This window comes from Nipponia nippon, unplaced genomic scaffold (assembly GCF_047370975.1).
Source record: "Nipponia nippon isolate SJK-2023a ecotype South Korea unplaced genomic scaffold, ASM4737097v1 scaffold_34, whole genome shotgun sequence".
NCBI classification, from domain to species: Eukaryota; Metazoa; Chordata; class Aves; order Pelecaniformes; family Threskiornithidae; genus Nipponia; species Nipponia nippon.
Genome location: NW_028262352.1, coordinates 4,402,007 through 4,427,729, shown reverse-complemented (window position 1 = coordinate 4,427,729; position 25,723 = coordinate 4,402,007). Strand labels below are relative to the sequence as shown.

The 25,723-nt window shown below is 46.7% G+C and overlaps 1 protein-coding gene across 7 annotated transcripts in view; it reads left to right on the top strand.

Annotated features, from left to right (window-relative positions):
• Nucleotides 1-25,723, top strand: part of LOC148054119 (tyrosine-protein kinase Fer-like) — a 239,643-nt gene that overhangs the window by 48,362 nt on the left and 165,558 nt on the right. The window lies entirely within an intron of this gene.

Sequence of the window (25,723 nt, the reverse complement as noted above, 5' to 3'; positions counted from 1 at the left end):
CAAGTGCAGGACCTGGCACTTAGCCTTGTTGAATCTCATGCAGTTGGCCCCGGCCCATCGATCCAGCCTGTCCAGGTCCCTCTGTAGGGCCTTCCTACCCTCCAGCAGATCGACACTTCCACCCAACTTGGTGTCATCTGCAAACTTACTGAGGGTGTACTCAATCCCCTCATCCAGATCATCAATGAAGATGTTGAACAGAACCGGCCCCAGTACTGAGCCCTGGGGAACACCACTCATGACCAGCCACCAACTGGATTTGTCTCCATTTAGTAAAATACCGATACCCATTTTGTTGGGGGAGCTCTGAAACATCTATTTGCCAATAATCTACGGGAGTGTTTCCTTTTTTTATTTGTCCTGGGGGTGGTCGTGGTTGGATTTGTGGATTATTCTTCTGACATATTTCACATTTCTTCACAGTGCTTTTAGCCACTACTCTCATTCCAACACCCAGTATCTGTAATTTCATATTAGATACGAGAGTTTCTGGTCCCCAATGGGTACTTCTATGTTCCTGTTCCATTGTTTCCCTTAGTACAGGGTTCGGGACTATTACCCTATTGTCTTCTGTGATCCACCACCCTGAATCATTCTCTGTAGCTTTTAACAGTTCCGCCAAGTGCTTTTCTTCCTTGTTATATTCAGGAATTCCTTTTAATTCCCGATATTTGTTGGGTAGCATTAGTAAAATTTGTCCTTCTGCAGCCCACCTTGTGGCCTGTTTGGCTCATCGATTTCCCAAAATCTCCGGAGTATGTCCTTGTTGATGCGCTTTACAGTGCATTATGGACACTTGTTTTGGTAGCAAAATTACCTTAAGTAGTTTCTGAATGAGTTCTCTGTACTTAACGGGAGAACCCTGTGATGTTAAGAGTACCCCCCTTTTGTTCCAAAACTGTGGTAACTGCATGGGGCACGAACACTATCATCTTTTGACCCAGAGTCAGTTTTCATGCCTCCTAAATAGGAAGAACAGTGGCCGCAACTGCTCTTAAACACGATGGACATCTTTGGCTGACTTTGTCCAATTGTTTGAGCAATATCCTACTGGCCGCTTCCATGACCCCACCTTTTGGGTCAAAACTCCTAAGGCCACATGAAGCCTTTCATGAACACACAGTTCAAAAGGTTTTTCTAAGTTTGGCAACCCTAAGGCAGGTGCAGACATCAGGGTCTGTTTCAGGCAGATGAAAGCATCCTGACATTCTGGTGTCCATTCTAATAGGTTTCCTGGGCCGTTGATGGCTTCATATAATGGTTTGGCTACAAGCCCAAAATTTACAATCCACAGGCGACACCACCCGGCCATTCCAAGGAATGCGCGAAGCTCATGTTTAGACCTTGGTTCAGGAATTTGGCAAATAGCCTCCTTCCTTTCGGCGCCAAGGCTCCTCTGCCCCTGGGCAATAGTGAATCCCAGGTAGGTTACAACCTGTAAAGCAATATCTGCTTTCTTTTTAGACACTCGGTATCCGGCGGCACCTAGAAAGTTCAAAAGATTGATTGTTAATAACACAGATTTCTCTTGAGTCTCTGCTCCCAAAAGGATATCATCCACATATTGAAGCAAGGTAGCTTCCGGATTTTCCTGTTGCCATTCTTCTAGTTCTGATTTCCAAAGACAGTTGGGCTATTTTTAAATTCTTGTGGTAAAACGGTCCAACACAATTGTGCCTTTTGACCAGTCTGTGGATTTTCCCACTCAAAGGCAAACAGTTCTTGACTCTTAGTGTCCGATGGAATACAAAAGAAGGCATCTTTTAGATCTAATACTGTGAACCACCGGTCTGTGTCCTTTATGGTAGTCAAAAGGGTATACGGGTTAGCAACCACAGGGTGTACATCCTGTGTAATCTGATTTATAATTCTTAAATCCTGCACCAACTGATATTCATTAGAATGCGGTTTCTATACCAGCAATATAGGGTTATTATATTCTGATTGGCATTCTCTTAACAGTCCATAAGTTAAAAATTTTGTAATTAAAGGTTCCAAACCTTTCCTGGCTTCTAATTTAATAGGATATTGTTTCCGTCTTACCAGTCTTGCTCCATGTTTTTACGACATGATTACCGGTTCCGCTTTTCTTGATCTCCCTGGGATCTCAGCTGCCCAAACCAGCGGGTTTACTGCATCCAGCACTTCTTCAGGAATTTCGTCCTTATTCTCTTCTTCATTCTCTCCTATTTCCTGTAAGACAAAGACCTGCACCTCCAAGGCTTTTTCTTCTGGTATTTGTACATGAATGGTTCCTTGCTCAAAGCTTATTTGTGCATTTAATTTACTCAATAAATCTCTCCCCAACAAGGGCATTGGGCAATCGGGAATATATAAAAATTTGTGAGTAAAACTCCTCTTACCAATTCCACATTTAAGAGGTTGAAAGAAAGGCCGTACTTCCTGTTTCCCTGTGGCCCTGACAACAGGCATAACTTGTTTACTTAATTTCCCTTTGCAAGTATTTAATACTGAATAAATTGCTCCCGTATCTATTAAAAACTTTATCTTTTCATTCCCCAACTTCAGGGTAACCAGGGGTTCTGTTGGGTATTCTTCCGAATTCACCCCCTGTCCCCTTCAGTCTGAATCTTGATCTATGATTCTATGATTCTATAGTTAATACACTTGCTACCTGTGGATCCTCCCTACTTCAGGGGGGTAATTCTCGGTTCAGAATTTGAGGGCATTCCCTTTTCCAATGTCCCTTTTGTTTACAATATGCACATTGGTCTTTTCCCAAAGGGGGCCTAAACCCTTGATTTGAATTGAACGTACTTCTTCCCGAGGCTTGAACCCTTCTTTCTCTATTCTGATTCCCTTCAGCTATTGCTGCCGCTAACAGCCGGGCCTTCCGAGCTTCCTTCTGAACTTGTTCCTGTTCCTGTCTTTTCTTTTCTACCTCCTCTCGATTATTATACACTTTCCAAGCTGCTTCCAACAACTTACTTAGTGACGTCGCATTCTCCCCTTCTATTTTCTGCAACTTTCTTCTGATATCTGGATTAGACTGCCCCACAAACAAGGTTATAAAAGTGAAACTATTGGTTTCTCGTTCTGTGTCCAGGTCAGTGAATTTCCTGGCTGTCTCACACAATCGTCCATAGAATGATGAAGGATCTTCATTTTTTCCCTGAACTATCTGATACAATTTAGAGAGACTCTTCTGTTTAGGTATAGCATATTTAGCTCCAAACAACACGAGCCTCTGATATTTAGTAATCGACAACCTCTGTACCAGATTATTTGGATTCCATTCCAGGTTGGTCAAAGGAAAATGATCTTCTAACCCTCCCAGCTTGGGCATCCTGAACATGAACCCTCTCTGCCTCTTCTTTTGCCTTCACTAATACAAGCCTACGTTCTTCATAAGACATTAATTTTCCCAAAACTACCTGTATATTCTGCCAATCCAGATCATGATTCTCCATTATAGTTTCCAAAACCTTAACCATTTTATCTGGATCCTCCCTGAAAGTCCCTGCCATTTCCTTCCATGCTCTCAAATCTGCCGTTGAAAACAGGACATTCATGTATACTGGATTTCCATCTGGCCCTATTGCTTGTCTCAAAGGTGCCTGCAACACTGCTCCCACCCGCCTTGTTCAACTAGCTACAGGGCTGGACAAATCTTCCTCTCTGTTTTCAATTTCCTCCTCCACCGGTGGCGGGGGGGGGAGGGGGAAGTCGGAGGCTTCAACTCTCTCTTCCTCTCTTTCTACTTGTGCTGCCCTTCTCCTAGGAGTTATTAACAATTCCACATCATCCTCCTCCTCCAGAGGTTCTCTCAACTTCTTACATATTTTTCTGATACTACAAGCCGAACAACATCGTTTTGGTACTTTTCCATCTCTTTCTTTCTCCAATGCCAACACATTAGCATCTTTAGCAATCATCAAACCACAATCCTTTCTACTGTCATAATCATCTCTCAACCCAAAAAACATGTCAGCATACAGTATTCCATCCCATTTTCCTTCCCGTCTACAGAACACCATAAGTTGCAAGATGGTATTATAATTCAGAGTTCCATTTTTAGGCCATTTCTCCTGATCTTCCAAAATATATACAGGCCACCATTGATTACAATACATAATTAATTTTCTTTTAGTTAGGGGGTCACCCCCATAACTATTTCAGTGATTTAAAATACATCCTAACGGTGAATTCTTGGTGATTCCCCCTTCGGTAGATGACAAGTTACCCATTTTATAACACCCACACAACAAGAACAAGATAACCTTTATGATCACAAAAACACCTAGGAGTACTCCGCAATCAAATCCTCGTGCTCCAGTTGTCACTGTAATATCACACGGGGATAACCCGGGATATTCGAATTCACAAGACCTTTACGTAAATACTCCACCGATCCATACCTCGAGCAGATACGAGTTACTCGTGGAATGAACCCAAAATACCAAATGAACCCAAAATAAATTAGCAATGCTTAGTTTTGGATGTCCCCTAGGTACTCACCACCCACCAGGGGACTGCAAGACGGGAGTCCCCGAGGAAAGTCCTCTGGTGCCAGCTGGAGTCCGATCTGCGATTCCCTCCAGCGGCAGTGGTGTCCTAGTCAAGTTGCAGTCTGAATTCAGGGTCCCATCTGGGTCGCCAAAACTGTTGCTCGTAATTGAGAAAACCCTCCAAACGAATGACAGAGTCCCGTTTAGAGAGCCGACGTTGCTTTATTCTGCGCAGGGTGCTCAGTGGAAATTCCACAAATCAAGCACACCGTCATACAAAACCACAACATATTTATCAGGTTAAATGATTAGTATAAACACGCCTAAGTCTACACTTATTGGCTAGTGATTAACATTTCACACACTATTGGTTAACTATATTTAAATGAGTCTCGCTTGCTATGTAAATCAGCACGCGTGCTCCTTTCAGGTGTGGAGGGCAAGTCTTTTTGGTCCTGAATTGAGTCAGTGGTTGCGATCTCCCCTCGCCGCGTTTACCTTTCACCCAGTTTCTGCAGTTTTATCAGACTTCATGCTTCTCTGGCCATTGTCCAGTCTTTGGCGCCAAGATGTTCCCTTCTATCAGCTTGTTAGCTCTTCTTCAAGGTTAGAGCCGTTAATTTTCCATGGTTCGTTACTTACACAAACACTTCTAAATCTTTTAGCTCCCTCCCAAATTCCTTTCCCAAGGCACAGGTGGTTAGTAGTTTTGCTAATTGGAAAATTAATGATGTCCTGCACTCTCACTTCTCTCACTTCTTCCTCCTGTTTCTTTGCCAAAGGACCAGCTTCCTGATCAGACCCTTCCTCCTCCTCCTCCCGTACTAATCAATGATATGGACCAATCGACCTCCAAGTCCAGTGTTTCTTTTTGACTACTGGGGTGATTACTGTAGTCCCTGTCTCAGCTATGCTCCTCTGATGGTACTGAACAGAGGCTCAGTAGACGCAAGCAAGCAGCAATACAGTGCTAGGAGCTACTGGTTTTCATTGGGGTAGGCAAGGCACCCTTATATCAGATGGCATGTCAATTTACCAGGATTAATTGCCTGTTCAGGCATAAAATCCCAGGTTATGGGAGGTGATAACCACCCTAGGCACCTGCTCAAATCCTTCCACCCCCAGCCTACTGGCCTTTGGATGGGGGTGAAGTTGGAGAGAAAGCCTTGATGCTGTGCAAGCACTGTTCAGCAATAGCCAAAACATTGGTATGTTATCAACAGTGTTGTAGCTACAAATGCAAAGCAACAGCACCCTACGAGCTGCTATGAAGAAAGGTAACTCAGTCCCAGTATAAGTTTTTAAACTCTTAAACTATGACATTTGAAGATAATTCAGATTATATAATCTATGGCATGCTGGCCAAAGAGTAGGAGTGGCCAAATATATTATAAAAACAAAGTAACCATCCAGTATTTCTCCCTCTGCTACGACCTTGTCCACTTTTCCCTGTTTCTCAAGGAGTGCTCAATGAAGCGCATGTCTGAAGGAACTGGGTCAGGACAAACAAAACTCAATTCCCATGCTTCCTGCTCTGTATTCCAGCTGTCTCATCCTCTCGTGTTTAATGCAGTGCCTATACTGTAACTACTACTTGACCTCTTCCTCTCTTCATTTTCCATTATCTCTCCATTTTCACAAGCCTTTTATTCTACAGAATGACCTTATAGTATATATGTCCTTGTCTCCAGATGACCAGGATGACACCATATCCTACTTTCCTCTTGGTACACTGGTGCCAGATATGCATGTGTTCAGTGACTTCTAACTTCTGGGATGTTATTTTGGGCATGATGCACTTTTTTTTTCTCCCTCCAAATGATGTATGCTTAATTTAGAAATAAATAGCATGATGCTCTTATGTTTTGAGGAATTAAAAAAATTACCATCTCCATATGAAACATGAGTTTTGATTGTTTGTCAAAAACGAAACTATGGATGTTACCCCTGAGAAAAGTTTTAGAGGAAGTTGATGTTGTTGTCTCTCCAAAATAGTTTTACAGAAATTTTGAAGTGTTTTATCTAAGGACATACCTAGATGAAAAATACTTCTCTGATGACAGCTCTGGAGATATATGTGTTTTCTATTGGTTGTACAGAGTAAACGTTTTCATCTAGCTAAACTACAGTATGAGAAATCTGTTCCTTCCACATATAAAATTAGCTCAGTAATTATAATGTTTTCAGTTAAATGACAGACAAAATATCCTTCTAAAATAATTTTTCTTACTCTGTGTTAAAAACGTAGCTGACACTGGCCAGTAGCAAATTTCTAGAGACCGTATGAGAAGGGACAAGCAGATAGACAGTAGTCTCAACTTCATACTCATTTGTTACTTAGAGAATTCCTGACTCAAAATGCTGGCTTTGTTCTTAATAGCCTGTATTGGGTTTTCATGGCAAGGTTTTGGAACTGGGGGGTGGGGGCTGCAGGGGTGGCCTCTGTGAGAAGAGGTCAGGGGCTGCCCTGTGCCAGGGACAGCCAGTTCCAGCTGGCTCTGCAATGGACCCACTGCAGGCCAAAGCTGAGCCAATCAGCAAAGCTGATTTTTTTTAAGCTGATATTTAAGAAAGGGTATAGAAAACACTGCATGGCAGTGTGAGGAGTGAGGAAAATAAAAGTGTGAGAAACAATCTTGCCAACATCAGGGTCAGAGAAGAAGGAGGGGGAGGAGGTGCTTCAGGCAATGGAGCAGAGATTCCCCTGCAGCCTGTGGAAGAGACCACGGTGGAGCAGATATCCACACTGTGTAGCAAACACTACACATAAAGATTATCCCGCCAGATCTCCAGCCGACCCGGGCTTTATACCCCCAGCAGTAGGCGTGTCATGTTATAAGGGGCGGAGACAAGGGAGGGTCGACCCTTAACTCTTTCCGTACAGCACGTGATCTTCCGGTCGCCAGCCCTTATCTTTACTACATTTCCCCCTCCCTTAGCTCCAATAGTTCTGGATCTTGCTGGGGAAGCTGCGTGTAAAATAATCGATATATGGTAAGACTTATACAGACACGCATCCGTTACGTTCATGGATTTTGCCCAGTCCAGCCAGTAGTTCGTCGCGGCTCCCTCATTACTCCCCCACACCATCAGGATGCATAGGGAAATGGTAACCTGTCAAGATAAGACTCAATAGATTGATTAATGTCTATACGGTCGAATATTTCGACTGGGTACCCATTCTAGCGTCCCTTTCTCGGTTTGCACACACGCATACCCACGTCCCAGGCAACGGAGGGAATAAGGCCCCCCCCAGTCACAGGTTTGCAGGTCCCGTACTTGAACCAAAGGGTAAGGCCCTTCGTTCTCATCGAGCCGGAAATGTGCCTGGGTTGCAGTCTGGGTTTTATAGGTGTTCCCTCGAATGGTATGATTTAAGGTAATTAGTGCCGTCGTCAACAGACGCTGTGCCCGAAATAAGGGAGGGTCAAGGGGAGGGGGAACCCCTGTTCCTGGGCTTATCTTTTCCCCCTCCCTAAGTCGGTCGAGTAACCCTTTTAATGTGCGGTGCGCGCGTTCTACAATGCTTTGGCCCGTACTGTTGTAGGGAATGCCATGACTCAACTGAATATCCCAGCGCGCGCAAAAGTCCTTTGTCTTCTTGCTGACGTATGCCGCTCCATTATCCGTTTTAATTTTTTGTGGGACGCCAAGTTGCGCCATACAGTCCTGCCAATGTAAAATAACTGCGAGAGCATTTTGTTTAGCATGCATAGTGGCTAAAATAACTCCACTGCAGGTATCAACTGTGACATGCAGATACTTACGTGGATTAAAGGGTTCATAAATCGTAACATCAGACTGCCATATTTGGTTGGGCTGCAACCCTCGAGGGTTTACCCCTGCCTCCCAGAGGGGACCTTTGGAACACACAGGACAAGCAGCAATCACAGAGCGAGCATCTTGCAACGTAATGCCAGCGAGCCTAGCTAAACCGCGAGCTCCACAGTGGAGGAGCTCATGCAGGCGGAAAGCTCGCCTTAGGTTAGAAGTTTCTTCAACCGCCAGTACGCTCTTTGCTAAGCTGTCCGCTACTTCATTCCCAGCAGAAAGAAAACTCGGTATGGAACTATGACTATTAACATGGATAGGACAGACAGGAGCGGTTCTCATTTGCAGTGCGGTGAGCAACATTCCGGCAATCTCCGACGTTGCCCCAAGTGCCCATCGGCACTTCTTCAGTAACTTATATACATAGCAAGAGTCTGTGATTAGATCCAAGGCCTCTTCGGGCCATTGAGTGAGAGCCATCCATACCGCTTTGGCCTCAAGATACTGCACGGATTGCCCTTGATCTTGATAACTAATGTGGGTCCACTGACCATCCTCCTGCCATGTAACGACAGCTTTCCCAGTAATCGATGACGCGTCGGTAAAAACCGTGCGGCCTCCGGTGGGTTGTTCAACTATGGCACTAGCTGGCAAAAAATGGAGTACCTGGATTATCTCCCCACAGGGGTGTGGTCTTAGACCTTCAATACGACCCGTAAATTCAGCTATCGCCGCTTGCAGGAGCCCCACTTGTGGAAGTACCAACTCCCACTGTGCCAAAGAACAGGGCAATGCGATGACCTCCGGGTCCTTCCCTGTTAAGTGTTGAGTTTGCCTCCGACAGCGGAGAATAAGCTGGGATAATAATGTTGGCCAAGAAATTAAAGCCGTCTTTGGTTTGCCTTGATACAACCAAGCAAAAGGCCAGCCTTTTTCACCATTATTTTGAATTAGTAAACCATGGCCAGCGGTATCGGTCATGTAAATCAGGGCAGTGACCGGTTGTTCAGGTGTAAATCGAGCGAGACCCCAATGCTGGGCCCGCTCCATAATTGTCCTAAGAATCTCCTGATGGTTTCTTGAAAGAGTCCTTGGAGCTAGGGGGGAATCTCCTCCTTTCAGGAGTTGATATAAGGTAGTCATTTCTGCCTCAGATATTGGAATAAAGTTTCTAAGCCACAATAGTTGTCCAATTAATTTTTGTGCCTCATGAAGTGTTGTCACTGTAGTCCGAATTTCAAATGATTGTGCTGTCACGCTTCGTGGCCTCAGTTGAGTACCTAAATACTTTACTGCACGCCCTACCTGTGTTTTCCGAGGCTCAATGTGTAACCCATGTCGCTCCAAATTGACTATCAGCTGCACGCGTGCCTTTTCCAGTAACTCCTCTTGGTTGGACGCCAATAACACGTCATCCATGTAATGGAAAATGATGACCGTAGGGAAATTTTCTCGAATAGGGCGTATCGCAGCAGCTACAGCAATTTGACACAAGACTGGTGAGTTTTTCATGCCCTGGGGTAACACCTTCCATTGATATCTGGCGCACGGGTGTTGATTGTTAGGCTCAGGAACAGTAAAGGCAAAGCGTACTCTATCTTCTTCATGCAAGGGAACACTAAAAAAGCAATCATCTCTAATATCTATAACCACTATTTGATAGTCAGGTGGAATCATGGCCGGAGAAGGGAGGCCCGCTTGTAGCGGACCCATGTCTTGTATACATGCATTAACTGCGCGTAGATCATGTAGCAGTCGCCACGCTCCCGATTTTTTCTTTATCACGAAAATGGGGGTGTTCCAGGGACTTGTAGAGGGTTCGATGTGTCCTGTGTCAAGTTCTCGTTGTACCAATTGTCGAACAGCTGCCCTCTTTTCCTCTGTCAATGGCCACTGCTCTACCCACACTGGTTTATCTGTCAACCAGGTGAGTTTTAATGGGCGGACACAGGCAGTGGCCATTATGATAAATTTGTACGCAGCACTATATTCATCTTCTGCAAGCAACATCGTCCCAAGATGACAATGGGTAACTCAGCAGTGACGGGGTTACACCATGCTACCCTAGCTTGTCCGGATTCCGGATCCTTCAACATAATTTGCATTGGGTTCCTGCTTTGATGCGAGGTCTGCATGCCTCCCACGCCTTGCAGCGAACCTCTCGGTTCGAGTGGCCAATCATCTGGCCATAGATGTGATGGGATTACTGTAACATCCGCTCCTGTATCTAAAAGGGCTCTTAATACGAGGCGTGGTGTTCCCCCCAACTCTGGGAGCCATGGGGTAACTATAATATCTACTTCTGGTCATGTGGTCATGTTTAGGGTGAGTGCCACATACGGCGAGGCTCTATCCCCAGCCTCCTCTATTGCGCGCTCCCATCTCCCCAAGGCAGCTGAGTTGGATATTGCATCATTGGAACCGCAGGCGACTGTGCTGGTCCCGGGGAAGGAGAGACTCCCTGTGCCATACATTGCGCTGCTGTCGTCGGGCCTGTTGAGCTGATCACTGGGGCAGGTGGGGATGGCACGGCCCTCAGCCATCCCCTCTTCTCGTTTCCCCAGCCCGGTCTCCTTTGCTGACTCCCCGATTTGCACTGTCGAGCTCTGTGGCCTAGTCGCCCGCAGCGCCAGCATCGTAGGTCTCTCTCTCCTTCCCCTGTTCCAGGGGTGTTTATTTTTGAAGGGCATTGTCGCGCCATGTGTCCTTGCCCCCCACACTTAGGGCACGTAAGTCGTGCGCCGCGGCAGGCCGCATGGACCGCAGCCACTACCGGTTGCATACTTTGCGCCTGTTCCTGTTCCAGCACGTAACGAATCATCTGTGAAAGCGTGGTCCCTATGGGTAACTGTCTTAGCAACACTGCAGTTTGTGGGTTTGCTTGCGTATGTGCACAGTCAAGCAATATCGCCTCCTTAGCCTGCTCAGGAAGTCGAGCAACCTGGAGCGCCGCTTGCAGCCGGTCTAAAAACTTTGTGAAGGGCTCACTTAACGATTGCCGTATTTGGACCCATGGAGGCTCCCTTTTATCAAGAGCCGCGATGATGCGTATCGCTTCCTGGGCAGCTTTCGAAGATGCAGCAAAATCACGCCCCCGCATTCGCTGAGCCTGTGCCTGAGGAGTTGCGAACTGCCCTTCACCCATCAGCTGCTCTAAAGTCACTCCTGCCATGGGATGGTTGGCCTGTTGCGCCTCGATAACAACTTGGGTGCACCGATTCCTCCACTCCTCCCTAAACAATACCATCTTCGAGGGGGTCAATACGGCCCGCATCAACTGAATGATATCAAAAGGTGCAAGCGGCGTTGCAAAAACACAGTCTAGTAGGACTTGGGTTTCTGGGGAATTTAATCCATGACTTTTCACCGTTGTGACCAATTCTTTCACCAACTTTGCATCTAACGGTTGCCACTCATATCCTCCACCTGGGGCTGCTCGGATAGGAAATGCTTGAATCGGAGGGGCCTGGAATCGCACTCCTTCCAAGACACAATTTTTTGCAATCATCTGCCAATCCGTCCCGTTTGCTCTCTCTTTCGGCATTCCCCCTGGCATAAGACTTTCCGCATTTGCCACCACCCCTCTCAAACGGCTGATCAATGCCTCGAGTTCCCTTGAAACCTCGTTAGTCCGTCTCGGAAGTGGGGGTGGATGAGCAACAATCGAGGATCCCTCGTCACCCCCTTCGCCCTCACTGCTATCAGAGCTCATGGGGTAATCGTGTACAGGCTCCCTCCACTGTGAGGGAATACCAGTTTGATTTCCCATTGCCCCAGGGATAGGGGTTCCCTCTGGTGGCTCAGGTATCACTGGCAGTGCCAGGGGAGCCCTACCACCCACCCACCCCCGATGTCCTGCGCTCCGCTCTCTGTGTGTCCAGCACTCGTCGATCACTGGGATACAATGGGGCATCCTCAGGTGTTTTGCCTTCCTTTTCTCCTTCCCGCCATCTTCCTTCACGTAGTTCGCGATACCGCTGGGATCCCACATCGGCCCCCGGGACCCAATCCAGCAACCTATCAGTCAGCTCCCTTTCCACACATTGTTGCAACTCGCCCCAGGGGTATTGAGGAAGTGGCAGATCCGCCGGTGCAGGAGGTGGCCGCTCTAAACTCCCCACTTGTATCGGGAACACCTTTCCCAGCTCCTTTGTTCCCGCTGCGCCATAGTCTCCCTGCACCTCCCCTTCCTCTGTTGGCTCAGCCCCCAGTAACAACGGTTCCGTCTGTGTCCCACAGGCCACTCCTTCCCAGCCAGCCTGTGTCCCCTCCGAAACTAAACTTGTTGGCTTTTCGTTCCCAGGAGATTCATGCCCCATCAGCACGCCACGTGCAGCAGGCCGGCGCCGCCTTGCCGCAAACCCCCTCTTGAGCACCCTTGTCGTTACCGACTTTAGTACCTTTATGAGTTCCGCGAGCTCCATCGCTGTTGCCTGATCACGTCGGGGTCACCACTGTGTAGCAAACACTACACATCAAGGTTATCCCACCAGATCTCCAGCCGACCCGGGCTTTATACCCCCAGCAGTAGGCGTGTCATGTTATAAGGGGCGGAGACAAGGGAGGGTCGACCCTTAACTCTTTCCGTACAGCACGTGATCTTCCGGTCGCCAGCCCTTATCTTTACTACAACACTGCAGCCTGTGGAGGACCCCATGCCAGAGCAGGTAGATATTCCCTGAAAGAACTGTGCCCCATGGAGAGTCCACTCTGGAGCAGGTTCTCCTGACAGGAACTGCAGCCCATGGAGGACCCATGCTGGAGCAGTCTTATCTTGAAAGACTGCAGCCTGTGGGAAGGACCCATGCTGGAGCAGGGGAAAAGTGTGAGGAGGAAAGAGCAGCAGAGAGGAACTATTACAAAATGACTGCAACCCTCCGTTCCCCATCCCCCCTGCACCACTCAAGGTGGCAGGGAAGAAGTAGAAAAGTCAGGAATGAAGGAGTGAAGTTGAGCTTGGGAAAAAGGGGGTGGAGGGAAGGTATTTTAGTTTTTGTCTTTGTTTCTCACCATCCTACTCTATTTTTAAGTGGTATTAAATTAAATTAATCTTCTCGAATTCGAGTCTGTTTTGCCTGTGACAGTAACTGGTATACAATCTCCCCATCTTTATCTCAATCCATGAGGGTTTTAATCTTGTTTTCTCCCCCTGTCCTGTTGAGGAGGGGGAGTGAGAGAGCAGCTGGCCAAGATCAACACAGCACATATCCCTTCAAAGATTTTTTTTTTAAACCACAAGGTTTTCATGTTCACAATAACCTTGGACAAAGGAATTTACACCTTAGCTACATGCTAAGTGAAGAATGTCCTTTCTGGATGCCAGGTGCCCACCAAGCAGCTCTATCACTCCCCTCCTCAGCAGGACAGGGGGGAGAAAATAAGATGGAAAAAACCTCGTGGGTCAAGATAAAGGCAGTTTAATAAAGCAAAAGTAAAGGCCACGCGCGGAAGCAAAGGAAAACAAAAGATTTATTCTCTATTTCCCGTCAGCAGGCGATGTCTAACCACTTCCCAGGAAGTAGGGCTTCAGTACACGTAGCGGTTGCTCCCGAAGACAAACATAAATAACGAATGCCTCCTCCTTTCTCTTAGCTTTTATTGATGAGCAGATGTCATATGGTATGGAATATCCCTTTGGTCAGTTTGGGGCAGCTGTCCTGGCTATGTCCTGCCTATGTCCTCTCCCAAGATAGTTGAACATGAGCCAACAGTGTGCCCTGGCAGCCAAGAGGGCCAACCGTGTCCAGGGGTGCATCAAACACTGTATTGCTAGCCGGTTGAGTGAGGTGATTGTCCCACTCTACTCTGCACTGGTGCAGCCTCACCTTGAGTACTGTGTGCAGTTTTGGGCCCCACAGTACAAAAAGGATACGAAGCTACTAGAGAGTGTCCAGAGGAGAGCTATGAAGATGGTGAAGGGTTTAGAGGGGAAGCCGTATGAGGAGTGGCTGAAGTCACTTGGTCTGTTCAGCCTGGAGAAGAGGAGACTGAGGGGAGACCTCATCGCGGTCTACAGCTTCCTCACAAGGGGAAGAGGAGGGGCAGGCGCTGATCTCTTCTCCCTGGCGACCAATGATAGGACCCGAGGGAACGGCAGGAAGATATGCCAGGGGAGGTTTAGGCTGGACATTAGGAAAAGGTTCTTCGCCCAGAGGGTGGTGGAGCACTGGAACAGGCTCCCCTGGGAGGTAGTCATGGAGCCAAGCCTGACAACATTCAAGAAGCATTTGGACAATGCCCTCAGACATATGGTGTGAATTTTGGGGTTGTCCTATGCAGGGTCAGGAGTTGGCCTCGATGACCCTTGTGGGTCCCTTCCAACTCAGGATATTCTATGATTCTATATTCTAAGATCTTGCCCACTCCCAGCCTACTGGTGAGGGTGGAATGTTGGAGAGACAGCCTTGATGCTGTGGGAGCGCTGCTCAGCAGTAGCCAAAACACTGATGTGTTATAAACACCTTTCTAGCTACCAATACAAAGCACAGCACTATGAAGGCTGCTATGGGGAAAATTAACTCCATCTCAGCCAGACCCAATACATATTTATTTGGAACAAACTACTATTTTCATATGATGCCTTTTAGTTGTTATGTTAAAAGAGATTGGGAACGTCTATTTACTGTCTGTTCCCTCTTGCATGTTGCTCCTCTGTCTTCTCTCCTCTAGCTTCAAGAGTCCTCATCTTAGTCATTCCTTGGGCATTCCCTGTTTCCTACCTTTCTGATGTTTGATGCCCTTCTCTAAACCTTTTTCATTTCAAATATGTCCTTGAGGTGAAAGAACTGCTTATCATGTTATGTGGATTTACTCAGTGGTGTAATAATGCTGTCTAGTCCTTTATTAATAACACCTTTTCAGACAGCTGCTGAGCACTGAGCTAATATTTCCATCAAACTGTCTATACTAACCCCAAGGTCTCATTCCTGAGTGCATTTAGTAAGCTTAGAACTGATTATTAAGCTTGGATAGTTTTTCCCCATATGCATCTCTCTATAAGTACTCACACTTACTTTTCAGTAAGTAGTAAAATGGTAAATTCACATTTAACATTTTGTAGTTCAATCATTGCGTCTTAAAGTTCTTTTCCATTTCTTTGCATTTGGCTCTCATTTTCATTTCCTTCAGTCAGGATCTTCTTCAGTATCTTTATCTCCTCATCTTTCGACCTCTTCTAAATCATTTATCAATATGTTAAGAAACACAGGCCCCAACTGATGCACTCCATTAAGTGTCTACCTTCTACTGAAAAAACTGACAATAATATTCCAGCTATAACATTCTCAAGTTCCTTTAAAATTCTAAAGCTTAGCACTGTAGAGTCCTGGTAATTTCTTCTTACATTTGTTCTGTAACCTCTTTTTCTGACACCTCAGCAGAGACAGATCGTTTGATTCCTTCATAGTCTTTTCAGCAAGGAAATCTCTGAAGGTCTTTCATAATGAACACAGATGCCAAAAAAATCTTTCAGGTTTTTTCCTACCAGTTCCTTTTATACAATGATCATCGACAGGTTCTTTAAATTTTCTCACAAGCTTCCTAATTCCAGTGTATTTGAAATAGGATTTATTATCAGTTTTGTTACTATTTCATCATGGAAACATGGTGGGATAACTCTCATAACTGGAGTGCCACAATGGATGCCTTTAAGCTCTTCAGAATGGATAGGCAAAGAAGGAGAGGTGGTGGGGTAGCTCTATATGTTAGAGAGTGTTTTGATTGTATAGAGCTCAATGATAGTAATGATAAGGTTGAGTGCTTATGGGTAAAGATCGGGGGGAAGGCCAACAAGGCAGATATCCTGGTGGGAGTCTGTTATAGACCACCCAACCAAGACAAAGAAACAGATGAAGCATTCTACAAGCAGCTGGGAGAAGTCTCACAATCTCTAGCCCTTGTTCTCGTGGGAGACTTCAACCTACCAGATCTCTGCTGGAAATACAACACAGCAGAGAGGAAGCAGTCTCGGAGGTTCCTGGAGTGTGTGGAAGATAAGTTCCTGACGCAGCTGGTAAGCGAGCCAAGCAGGGGAGGTGCCCTGCTGGACCTGCTGTTTACAAACAGAGAGGGCTTGGTGGGTGATGTGGTGGTCGGAGGCTGTCTTGGGCACAGCGACCATGAAATGATAGAGTTTTTGATACTTGGAGAAGTAGGGAAGGGGGGTCTGCAGAACCACTACCCTGGACTTTAGAAAGGCAGACTTTGGATTGTTTAGGAGTCTGGTTAGCAGAGTCCCTTGGGAAGCAGTCCTGAAGGGCAAAGGAGTCCAGGAAGGCTGGATGTTATTCAAGAAGGAAGTCTTAAAGGCGCAGGAGCAGGCTGTCCCCATGTGCCAAAAGACGAGCTGGCAAGGATATTGTTAGGTTATGCAGGGAGAAAATTAGCGAGGCGAAGGCCCAGCTAGACCTTAAACTGGCCACTGCAGTGAAGGATAACAAAAAATGTTTTTACAAATATATCAGCAACAAAAGGAGGGCCAAGGAGAATCTCCATCCTTTATTGGATGTGGAGGGAAACATCACCACAAAGGATGAGGAGAAGGCTGAGGTACTTAATAATGCCTTCTTTGCCTCAGTCTTTAATAGTCAGAGTGGTTATCCTCAGGGTATTCAGGCCCCTGAGCTGGGAGATGGAGATGGGAAGCAGAATGAAGCCCCAATTATCGAAGAGGTAACAGTTAGCGACCTGCTCCTCCACCTAGATGCCCACAAGTCTATGGGGCCAGATGAGATCCACCCGAGGATACTGAGGGAGCTGGCGGAGGAGCTCGCCAAGCCACTTTCCATCATTTATCAGCAGTCCTGGTCAACCGGGGAGGTCCCAGATGACTGGAGGTTAGCAAATGTGACACCCATCTACAAGAAGGGTCGGAAGGAGGATCTGGGGGAACTACAGGCCTGTCAGCCTGACCTCGGTGCCGGGGAAGGTCATGGAGCAGATCATCCTGAGTGCCATCACGCAGCACATCCCGGACAACCAGGAGATCAGGCCCAGTCAGCATAGGTTCATGAAGTGAAAGTCCTGTTTGACCAACCTGATCTCCTTCTATGACAAGGTGACCCGCTTGGTGGATGAGGGGAAGGCTGTGGATGTTGTCTACTTGGACTTTAGTAAGGCCTTTGACACTGTCTCCCACAGCATTCTCCTGGAGTAGCTGGCTGCTCATGGCTTGGATAAGTGCACTCAGTGCTGGGTAATAAACTGGCTGGACGGCCGAGCCCAGAGAGTGGTGGTGAATGGAGTCAAATCCAGTTGGCGGCCGGTCACCAGTGGTGTTCCCCAGGGCTCAGTGTTGGGGCTGGTCCTGTTCAATATCTTTATCGATGATCTGGATGAGGGGATTGAGTGCACCCTCAGTCAGTTTGCAGACAACGCTAAGTTGGGTGGAAGTGTCGATCTGCTGGAGGGTAGGAAGGCCCTACAGAGGGATCTGGACAGGCTGGATTGATGGGCCGAGGCCAACTGTATGAGATTCAACAAGGCTAAGTGCCGGGTCCTGCACTTGGGTCACAACAACCCCATGCAATGCTACAGGCTTGGGGAGGAGTGGCTGGAAAACTGCCTGGAAGAAAAGGACCTGGGGGTGCTGGTTGACAGCTGCCTGAACATGAGCCGGCAGTGGGCTCAGGTGGCCAAGAGGGCCAATGGCATCCTGGCTTGTATCAGGAATAGTGTGGCCAGCAGGACCAGGGAGGTGATCGTCCCCATGTATTCGGCACTGGTGAGGCTGCACCTCAAGTACTGTGTTCACTTTTGGGCCCTTCACTACAAGAAGGACATCGAGGTGCTGGAGCATGTCCAGAGAAGGGCAACGAAGCTGGTGAAGGGTCTAGAGCACATGTCTTATGAGGAGCGGCTGAGGGAGCTGGGGTTGTTTAGCCTGGAGAAGAGGAGGCTGAGGGGAGACCTTATTGCCCTCTACAACTACCTGAAAGGAGGTTGTAGTGAGGTGGGGGTTCGTCTCTTCTACCAGGTAGCAAGCAACAGGACGAGAGGAAATGGCCTCAAGCTGTGCCAGGGGAGATTTAGGTTGGATATTAGGAGAAATTTCTTCCCTGAGAGAGTGGTTAGGCATTGGAACAGACTGCCCAGGGAAGTGGGGTCCCTGTGAAGTGGGGTCCCTGTGACGTGAAGTCCCTGGAAGTATTCAAAAAACGTGTGGATGTGGTGCTTAGGGACATGGTTTAGAGGCAGACGAGGCAGTTAGTTTAACGGTTGGACTTGATGATCTCAGAGGTCTTTTCCAACCTTAATGATTCTATGATTCGATGATTCTATTTTACTAGCTGTTCCCTCAACTCTTTTATGACCTGCCTTAACATTTTTCCGTGTTTTAATTTATAAGAGTTCACAATCCTTTGTGTATTCCTCATTTCACACAAGTTCATCTCTTCAAGGTCTACTTTCTACTACTACTACTGTAGTAGTTGTAGTAGTAGTAGTAGTAGTAATAATGATAATAATGATAATAATAATATACAAAGCAAGTGATGCACAATATAGTTGCTCACCACCCGCCGACCAATGCCCAGCCTGTCCCCGAGGAACAATCACTCCCCCCCGGCCAACTCCCCCCCGTTTATATACTGAGCATGACGTCATAAGGTATGGAATAGCCCTTTGGCCAGCCTGGGTCAGCTGTCCTGGCTGTGCCCCCTCCCAGCTTCTCGCTGGCAGGGCAGGGAAGCAGAAAAGTCCTTGACTAGTGTAAGCACTGCTCAGCAACAACTAAAACATCAGTGTGTTATCAACATTATTCTCATCCTAAATCCAAAACACAGCACTATACCAGCTACTAGGAAGAAAATTAACTCCATCCCAGCTGAAACCAGAACAATATCCACCCCTTATTCCATACCATCTACGTCATGCCCAGGTCCTACCCTTTCCAATACATTCCAATTAATCACCACCACTTTTCCAGTCTTTTGATATATACACAGAGATATCATTCCCTTAGCCTATGGGCCATCCCTCTAAAATGCCTATTGAGTTCATCCAGTCCATGACTTTGGGCTCCATCTTTCATAACAGTCTTTCAGGGCAGGAGAGATGGTGTGCGGTGTTGGATTGTTGCATGCTGAAGCCAGTCCTGGCTGCACTTTGCTCGGTTTCCTCAAAGTTCATTCTTCATTAATCTGGGTGATTCTTACTGCATACTGTTGATATGGCATATAGCAACCATAGAAGTGATGACATACAGTATCATATAGCAATTAGCATCATACAATTCAGTTCATTGGCTCTTTTCACCCAAAAGCAAATCCCCTTGAGGTACACATCGGACTTCCCCATCTCCCTGCATCATGTGCACCCAGGTCCTTGAGCAAAAGTAATCCCACGACTGGGCTTGCCTTTGCCCGAGGCAAGAGTAACCCGGACTGTCTTCCCCAGCATATTTTTTACATGCACTACAGGGACTTTATCCCCCTCTACAGTACGTAAAAGTCTTGATGGGGCAGGGCCAGCTGGATTTGCAGATCCCCTAGTGTTGACTAACCAGGTGGCCTTTGCTAAATGTGTATCCCAGTGTTTGAATGTCCCACCACCCATTGCTCTCAGTGTAGTCTTTAACAGTCCATCTTATGGTTCGATTTTCCCGGAGGCTGGTGCATGATAGGGGATGTGATATACCCACTCAATGCCATGCTCTTTGGCCCAGGTGTCTATGAGGTTGTTTCGGAAATGAGTCCCGTTATCCGACTCGATTCTTTCTGGGGTGCCATGTCGCCATAGGCCTTGCTTTTCAAGGCCCAGGATAATGTTCTGGGTGGTGGCATGGGGCACAGAATATGTTTCCAGCCATCTGGTGGTTGCTTCCACCATGGTGAGCACATGGTGCTTGCCTTGGCGGGTTTCTGGGAGTGTGATATAATCAATCTGCCAGGGCTCCCCATACTGATATTTCAGCCATCGTCCTCCATACCAGAGAGGCTTTAACTGCTTGGCTTGCTTGATTGCAGCGCATGTTTCGCATTCATGGATAACCTGTGCAATAGTGTCCATGGTCAAGTCTAGTCCTTGATGATGAGCCCAGCTATATGTTGCATCTCTTCCTTGATGGCCTGAGGTGTCATGGGCCCACTGAGCTAGAAATAATTCACCCTTATGGTGCCAGTCCAGATCCACCTGAGCCACTTCAATCTTAGCAACCTGATCCACCTGCTGATTCTTTTGATGTTCTTCAGTGGCCCCACTCTTGGGTACGTGAGCATCTACATGACGTACTTGTACAGCCAGGTTCTCTATCGGGGCAGCAATATCTTGCCACAATGCGGCAGCCCAGATGGGTTTGCCTCTGTGCTGCCAGTTGCTCTGCTTCCATTGCTGCAACCACCCCCACAGGGCATTTGCCACCATCCGTGAGTCAGTATAGAGATAGAGCATTGGCCACTTTTCTCGTTCAGCAATGTCTAAAGCCAGCTGGATGGCTTTCACCTCTGCAAACTGACTCGATTCACCTTCTCCTTCAGCAGTTTCTGCAACTTGTCATACAGGACTCAATTACAGCAGCCTTCCACCTCCGATGCTTCCCCACAAGGCGACAGGACCCATCAGTGAGCAGGGCATATTGCTTCTCATTTTCTGGCAGTTTATTATACGGTGGGGCCTCCTCAGCAGGCGTCACCTCCTCCTCTGGCGATATTCCGAAATCTTTGCCTTCTGGCCACTCCATGATCACTTCCAAGATTCCTGGGCGACTGGGGTTTCCTATTCGAGCCCGTTGTGTGATCAGTGCGACCCACTTACTCCATGTAGCATCAGTTGCATGATGTGTACAGGGGACTCTCCCTTTGAACATCCAGGCCAGCACCGGCAGTCGGGGTGCCAGGAGGAGCTGTGCTTCAGTACCAACCACTTCCAAAGCGGCTCAAACTCCTTCATATGCTGCCGATATCTCTTTTTCAGTTGGAGTATAGTGGGCCTCGGATCCTCTGTGTCCCCGACTCCAAAACCCTAAGGGTCGACCTCGAGTCTCCCCTGGTGCTTTCTGCCAGAGGCTCCAGGTAGAGCTGTTCTCCCCAGCTGTGCTGAAGAGTATGTTTTTTACATCTTGCCCTGCCCCAACTGGCCCAAGGGCTACTGCACGAACTATCTTCTGTTTAATTTGTTCAAAGGCTTGTTGTTGCTCAGGGCCCCATTTGAAATCGTTCTTCTTGCGGGTCACTTCATAGAGAGGGCTTACGATCAGACTGTAATTTGGAATATGCATTCTCCAAAAACTCACAACGCCCAAGAAAGCCTGTGTTTCCTTTTTGCTGGTTGGTGGAGACATGGCTGTTATTTTGTTGATCACATCCATTGGGATCTGACGACGTCCATCTTGCCATTTTATTTCTAAGAACTGGATCTCCTGTGCAGGTCCCTTGACCTTACTTTGTTTTACGGCAAAGCCGGCCTCCAGAAGGATTTGGACTATGTTCTTCCCTTTCTCAAAAACCTCTTCTGCTGTATTGCCGCATATGATGATGTCATCAATGTATTGCAGGTGTTCCGGAGCCCCACCCTGTTCCAGTGCAGTCTGGATCAGTCCATGGCAAATGGTGGGGCTGTGTTTCCACCCCTGGGGCAGTCGATTCCAGGTGTACTGGACTTCACCTGGATCTTTGGATAACTGCTCGTTGTCTAGGTCGCTGTAAATCACCTCCAGCACAGCTAATTCCCTCAGGTACTGCATACCTCTCTCCATGGTGGTCCACTTGCCTGGGTGACATGTAACATCTTCCTTGAAGGGATACCTTTCCTTTACGCCTGACAGGCGTTGCCTCCAGAGGCTGAGGACTTGTGCCCCTTTTCCAATTGCTTTGTCAATGCTCCCTTCCCTAGAAAGGGATCCCGGCTGCTCGGCTTCCCTACCCTCTAATTCCAGGCTACTGGCCCCGTTATCCCAGCATCGGAGCAGCCAGGTGACAGTGTGCTCGCCTGGACGACGACTGAAATCTTTTCGCATATCTCGCAGCTCACTCAGGGACAGGGATCGGGTGGTTAACATCTCATTTGTGGGTTCTGCCTCTTCCTCCTCCTGTTCTCACGATGGCCCTGGTTTATCTTCATCCCTTACTAAACGAGCTGATTTCCTTGTGTAGTTTTTCTTGTGTATGGGGGTGACTGATACTGGCAGGGTTTGGTTCTCTGGTTTAGCCACAGCGCCTGTCATAGAGGCTTTCGTAGCCGCAGCGCCTGTCATTTTGTTGTCAGATCCAGACACCTTCTCTTCCCCTTGAGGGTTCTGAATAGTGTTTAATACGGCTCAGTAGGCATGGGCCAGGCCCCAGCACGTTGCAGTGATTTGTGTCTCTCTGGAGTTGCCAGGGTGACAACATACTTTTTCCAAATACTTTACTAGTTTTTCAGGATTCTGCACTTGTTCTGTTACCGGAATGTGGCAAAATAATTCACTCTCTAAAACTTAATTTTGGAGTTTTAGAAAGCACGCATTCTTTATTGCAGTGCCGGGCAGCACTGGGGATAATTCCACCATAAGTGCTCCGAAGGCTTGATAGACATTCAGTAATTATATACTGTGAAAATATACATATTCATAGGATTTCCGAGAATTCATCTACATAAATATGAGATTTCCTGGAACTTATTAACAATATGTAAATGTCCGATCCGGATGCACAATCATCTTCCGTGGTGGTCTTCAGTTGGTGTCATGGTTTAACCCCAGCCAGGAACTATGCACCACACAGCCGCTCGCTCACTCCCCCCCAGTGGGGTGGGGGAGAGAATTGGAAGGGTGAAAGTCAGAAAACTCCTGGGTTGAGATAAGAACAGTTTAATAATTGAAGTAAAATGAAATAGAATGGTGGTAGTAGTAGTAGTAGTAGTAGTAGTAGTAGTAGTAGTAGTAGTAGTAGTAGTAGTAGTAGTAGTAGTAGTAGTAATAATAATAATAATAATAATAATAATAATAATAATAATAATACAATAATAATATACAAAACAAGTGATACATGACACAATTGCTCACCACCCACTGACCGATGCCCAGCCCGTTCCTGAGCAGCGATTGCTCGCCCCCCCCCGGTCAACTCGCCCCAGTTATTTACTGAGCATGACATCATACTGTATGGCATAGCCCTTTGGCCAGTCTGGGTCAGCTGTCCTGGCTGTGCTCTCTCCCAGCTTCTTGTGCACCTGGCAGAGCATGGGAAGCTGAAAAGTCCTTGACTAGTGTAAGCACTGCTCAGCAACAACTAAAACATCGGTGTGTTATCAACATTATTCTCATCCTAAATCCAAAACACAGCACTATACCAGCTACTAAGAAGAAAATTAACTCCATCCCAGCTGAAACCAGGACATGTGGTCTTTGGGGGTCTTCAGATGAAGGCTCGTAGTCTTCTTCACTGTGTTCGCTGACTGACCTTTACTTCTGCGCAAACTCAGTTCTGGGATAATGTATACTATGTCCTTCAACGTCGGTTTGTTCTGGTCTAACGGTCATCTTGCAACTTTCTTATCCTCATGGCTCCACATATCTGCTCTCCCAAGGCCTAGCTGTCTAAAGGGGAGTGTTCAGGAGCTTCTTATCTTACAAGTGTCTTAACTATTCACAAAGATTTGCTTTTGTTTGGTAAAGGGGAGTATTAAAGAGCTTCTATCTATATTTGCAGGTATCAGTTCAGGGGTGAAGTTCCAGAACATTGGAGGTGCCCACTGTCCTAGGTACTTGCCCATACTATCCCACATACCCTGCCACTCATAACTATCCAGCCTTGGGGCAGATCTCTGGATGATATTCTTAAATTGCTTATTAACCTTAGACAAAACTGAAACAATATTCCCAAGAAATAGCAGTAGATGTATCTTAACTACCCAAGGATGTTCAAGATACTGAAAAGTTCTTGTAATGAAGGAGGAAATATCATAGAAGAAGGCAGTGAAGGTGCCATTCTGTATTTCCTCCATAAAAAACCTCTCAGAGGAAGAGGTATAATTGCTAATTGTCTCCATGAGGTGGTACCCGAAGTACAGTAATGGCTTCACTACAGAACCCAAATACCAGGTAATGCTCAAGGTCAGTGTTTTAATAACAAGCCTCCCAGGCAAAACATCACTAATCACTGCAGAGCACAGCAACCTGCAAAACCCAACACCAGTCTTTAACACGTACTGCAAAAACAAGAGCATGGTGCAGATCAAGTAGACTAATACTGAGAACAGATGAATCAATATTATGACCGGCAACTGTTAACAGATACAAATTCCTTAACAAGCTCTGGTTAATCTGTTATTATCTCAAACCCTTCATGCCCCACACTGGGCGCCAAAAATGACTGTCGTGGTTTAACCCCAGCCAGCAACTAAGCACCACACAGCCGCTCGCTCACTCCCCCCGGTGGGATGGGGGAGAGAATCGGAAGGGTGAAAGTCAGAAAACTTGTGGGTTGAGATTAGAACAGTTTAATAATTGAAGTAAAATAAAGTAGTAGTAGTAGTAGTAATAGTAGTAGTAGTAGTAGTAGTAGTAGTAGTAGTAGTAATAAAATAATAATAATAATATACAAAGCAAGTGATGCACAATACAGTTGCTCACCACCCACTGACTGATGCCCATCCCATCCCCGAGCAGCTATCACTGCCCCCAGCCAACTCCCCCCAGTTTATATACTGAGCATGACATCATACGGTATGGAATAGCCCTTTGGCCAGTCTGGGTCAGCTGTCCTGGCTGTGCCCCCTCCCAGCTTCTTGTGCACCTGGCAGAGCCTGGGAAGCTGAAAAGTCCTTGAGTGGTGTAAGCAATACTTTTAGCAACAACTTAGCACTACTTAGCAAGAACCAAAACATCAGTGTGTTATGACATTGTTTTCATCCTAAACCCAAAACACAGCACTACACCAGCTGCTAAGAAGAAAATTAACTCTATCCCAGCTGAAACCAGGACAGGGACATTACAGGATATATGTTGAGATTAATTTTGGATAGTTTTTCAGTGTTTTTGTTTGTAATCCTCCCTCTCAGGATGACGGGTTCAGAGTCTGCTTATTAAATTCTTAGGCATCACTATGCCTGAAGGATTGAAAGTGCTCTGGAGGGCAGTTGTAGAGTTAAATATCATTTGAGAAACTGGAGAAATGGTCTGAAAAAAATAGTGTTACTCATCAGGAACAGATGCCATAGCAAAAGTAATCAGTAATGCCATGTTTCCAGAAAGGCGTGAATTTTTAATTTTTTTTTTAAATGAGCGTAACTTGTAGAAGTGTCAAGAAATATTTAGGTTGGAGTGTGAAGGGGGAGAATGTTTTCAGCTAGCACAGCACTAGACCTGAATTGTGTTGACAAGTTGCAAAGTTATCCATCATTGGATGTCTTAGGAAGATCATAAAAACATCTGCCACAGAGTTCTGCAATTAATCTTCCTGACAAAGAATAGAATAGGTGGCCTCTTGAAGTACCTTATAGCTCTCTGGTTCAACACTGAACTGGTCTTGTCAGCGTGGACTTGAGGATTTCTAGACTCTGATACTGTA